The following is a 4,371-nucleotide window of genomic DNA, read 5'->3' on the forward strand; positions in this document are numbered from 1 at the left end:
ATAGTGCAACAATGAATGAGTGGAAGCCCAAAATCTCTGTAAATGTTTATGAAAATTAATAAAATATAATTAGAAGAAAAAAAAATAATGCACACTGCATTCAAATAGATGAGGTAAAGAACTGTCTAAAAAGAAAAAAAATTATTAGGTAGTATTTACATGACAACAGTCCAATATAAGGGGTGCATAGCAAAGTGCACTGGGGGGTCAGGTGGAGGGAGGAAATTGTACAATGAAAGAATCTTTTTAAAAAGAAAAGTGAACTGGACGGTGGGTAGGGAGAAAAATGTGCAACAATGAATAAATGGAAATCCAAGTTTTCTGTAAACTTTCATTAAGATAGCAATTAAAAAAATATCTGTGGAGCCTCTAACCACTGTTCATGCCATCGAGTCTCCTCCACTCCTCCTCTCATCTTGCCCTATTCTGTGCTACCTTCACATCTCTAAATGACCCACTGTTATAGTCATTGTGTCAATCTATCTCACTGAGGACCATCTTCTCTTTCACTGACCCACTGTCTTTCTCAGCACAATGTCTTTTCCCAAGGCAGCCCTCCTGACAATATCCCCAAAGTATAGTAGATGAAATTTCACTATCCTTATTCTAAGGAGTACCCTGGTTACACGTCCTCTAAGACAGATTTATTTGTTCTTTTGGCAGTTCATGGTACAGTCAATACTCTTAGCCAACTCCATAGTTCAAAGATACTGAGTTTTATTTGGTCTTCCTATTTATTTTTCAACTTGTAGATGCATGGGAAACAATTGGAAATGCCGTGGCCTGCATCAGGCACACCATAGTCTTTAAAATTACATCTTTGCTCTTTATCCCTTTAAGAGGTCCTTGATACCAGACTTCTTCAGTGCAACACATCTCTTGATTTCTTGACTGGTGTTACCATGGGTGTTACTTGTGGATCCAAGTGAAAGAAAATCTTTTGAGAACTTCAGTATTTTCTCCATCTATCATGATGATATCTACTGTTCTAGAGGTAAGGACTTTTTGTTTTCATCATGTTGAGATGTAAAACATTTGAAGGTTGTAGTCTGATCTTCTACAGTGTTTCAAGTCCTCTTGGCTTAAAGCAAGGCTGTGTCATCTGCATAACATAGGTTGTGATGAGTCTTCCTCCAATCCTGATGCCACATTCTCCTTCATAGAGTCCAAATTCTCAAATGATTTGCTCAGAATTGAAACTGGATAGGTATGGAAAGAAGGATACAAGCCTGACACACACCTTTCCTGACTTTAAAGCATGCAGTATCCCCCTGTCCTATTCAGACAATTGTTTTTCTGTTTTATTTTGTTTTTCTTTGGTGGAGACAAGTGGCCTTTCTTGCTGGGGTGGCAGGTGCTCAGGAGCTCTTGGTGGGATGGTCCGCATCCTCTTTACCTTCGTGGGCTTCTGCCTGCGCAGGATGGCGCTGGTCCTGCAGATGGCAGCCATGCATAGGTCGGGCCAGTACTTTTCTTGTGGATCATGTGTAGGATGGCACTGCGAGTGGCTGGGCCTGGGTGAATGGTGGTCCACATGTAGGCGGAGGCTGGCTTCCTCCAGCCTGATCTCCTTCAGTCCCACCCCACCCCTCTGCCGGCAGTCAGCTCCAGGCCCACGGTCTTGTGGTGGACAAGCCTGCAGTAGCACAAGGAGTTGCGGGCTCTGAGGTTATATCTCAGAGCTGCAGGTCTGCTTGTTGTTCTTGACCAGGATGCTGGAGCAGTTACACACCACCATCCACTACAGGTGGGCAGACATGGGCAGCTCCCCCCTCTGGGGTGGCCAGGGCCAGAAAGGCCCCATAGCCGCTTTGTGGTGTAAGCATAGGTTTCACACAATTCTGGGATTCTCATTCTTTTCTAAGCTATCCATTACTTGTTATGATTCACACAGTCAAATGCCTTTTCATAGTCAATAAAATGTCAATTAACATCTTCCTAGTACTCACTATTTTCAGTCAAGACCCATCTTACACCAGCAATGATATTCCTGGTTCCATAGCCTCTTCTGAATTCAGCTTGAATCTTTGGAAGTTCCTGGCTGATATTCCTACCAGTCTTATCATTTTTAAATAACTGTTAGCAAAATTTTATTTACATGTGTTATTAATTACATTGTTCAATAATTTCAACCACTAGTCATAAAAAAAAGTGTTGAGGACTTTCGTTCATAGGGTCCACTATGAGTCGCCCATGACTTCCCTCCCCCCTAGCACTTAACAACACAACAGTCACAAAAGAGCTATAAATCAAGACTAAAAAATACCATCTCAAAAACAACACTGATTAAAATTAGCACACACGTACAGAGAAAACAAGGAATATCAGAGAAGACAAGGGAAGACTGGAACATTGATCCACTGCTGGTGAAATTATAAAATGGTAAAATCACTAAGATAAAAATGATGGCACATCCTCAAAACATCCAGAAACACATAATTCATACTAGGTCAGTCCTGATTCACAGTGACCATGGTACAACAGAAGAAAAAGACTATCTCGCCCTGCACCGTCTTGACACTCATCACTTTTTGAGTCCATTTGCACAGTCATTTGTACAGTCACTGTGTCACCCCCTCTTACTGAGGCTCTTCCTCTTTTTTCCCCCAAGGATGATGAAATATCTATGATCCAGCAATCCCACTCCTGGATATATACACAGAGATCCAAATGAAGAAATGGAGAAAAACGAGACATGCACACTTACATTGACTGCAGCATTACTTGCAATAACAAACCTATGGAAATTTCCTAAGTGGCCATCATGGGTAAACAAAATAGTGTAGTTGCATGTATATGCTGCAATACTACACAAACATAAAGAACAAGGATGACTCCTCAAAACATTTCTACAATATCAATGTATGGACTGGTTTCTTTTTATTCACACCACTTGGTACATAAATCTATAGGCTTATTACATCTTTTAGAAGTTTCTGGAAAGTCCCAAGCTATTAATAGTCTACCTAACACATCTCGCCCATATATCCTCCATATTTTCCTCTCAGTATTTCAACTGTACATTTACCAGACTTTTCATTCAACCTCCTCCAATTTCTCATAGCCTCTTTTTAGCTTCTCTCAGTGCTAAAGTTTGAGTAATTTATTCCAATACATAGATTTTTTTTTTAATTATCTCTTCAGTCAAATTTAGGGTTTAATTCCCATGCTGAGGTTTTAATTTCTATTTCGTTTGGTTTTGTTTTTCCACTTCTAAAAATTCTATTTGATCATTTTCACCGTTTGGCTTCGGTATTAACTCAGCACTGGGTGATTGGCAGCATTTTGATAGATGGTGATATGACTGAGATTGTTGACAGTTTTAGTTTGCTTGGCTCCACAATCAACACACTTAGTACCAGCAGCCAGGAAATCAAAAGACTAATTGTATTGGGAAAGTCTGCTGTCAGGAACATTTCAAGAGTAACGAAGAACAACGTTGTCAGCCTAGAGACTAAGGTCCAGGCCATGATCTTCGCAATTAAAGCTGAACAATTACTAGGGATGACAGAAGGAAAATTGATGCCTTTGAGATGTGGTCCTGGAGAAGAGTACTGAATATACAATGGACTGCTAAGAGAACAAACAGGTTCATCCAGGAGAGGTTGAAACCAGGCTGCTCCTGGGAGGCAAGGATTCTAAAGCTTTGTCTGATATGCTGCAGGCATGTGGCAAGGCAGAATCAGTCCTTGGAGAAGGACATCATGCTTGGGAGGGTACAGGGACAGAACAAGAGAGGAAGACCCTCGATACTCAGTGACTCGGGTAAAGGGGGAGATGTGTCAGAGACAATAAGGTTGGCTCAGGATAGAGCAGGGTTCACAGCTGTTGTACATTACAGTCACTAGGAGTTAGAGGTGACTTGACAGCACATAACAACAACAACAACAACAATTCTTGTATTTCCTAAAGAGAGCTCTGGTGGAGTAGCCCACAGAAGCTGCACTGCTAACTCAAAGTGGTAACTGCAAAGTGATTTGCATCCACCAGCAGTTCTGAAGGAAAAAGATGGGAAATCTCCTCCTATGTGATTTACTGCCTCTAAAAACCCAAGGGAGGGTCAACTATGAAGTATTACAACATGACAGCAATGAGTCTGTCAAACATGTCATACATCATTACTATATAAACAACATCTAAGCATTTTGAATCTACAGGCCTGGGGTATTTAATCTGTTAGCTGTTTCTAATGACTCTTCCACATAATGGCTAGTTTCCTTATATACATATGTAGTACAGTTCGGACTGAAACGCAGTTTTGCTTAAATTTAATCCACAGAAACACTAACAAAGAATAACAACAATGTTTTACTCTGAAAGAGGATTTACATTTTCTTTAGCAATGTGCAAAGAAGTGCTTATGAATCTGGG

Source organism: Elephantulus edwardii, unplaced genomic scaffold (assembly GCF_000299155.1).
Source record: "Elephantulus edwardii isolate Elephantulus edwardi_28Jun2011 unplaced genomic scaffold, EleEdw1.0 scaffold00064, whole genome shotgun sequence".
NCBI classification, from domain to species: Eukaryota; Metazoa; Chordata; class Mammalia; order Macroscelidea; family Macroscelididae; genus Elephantulus; species Elephantulus edwardii.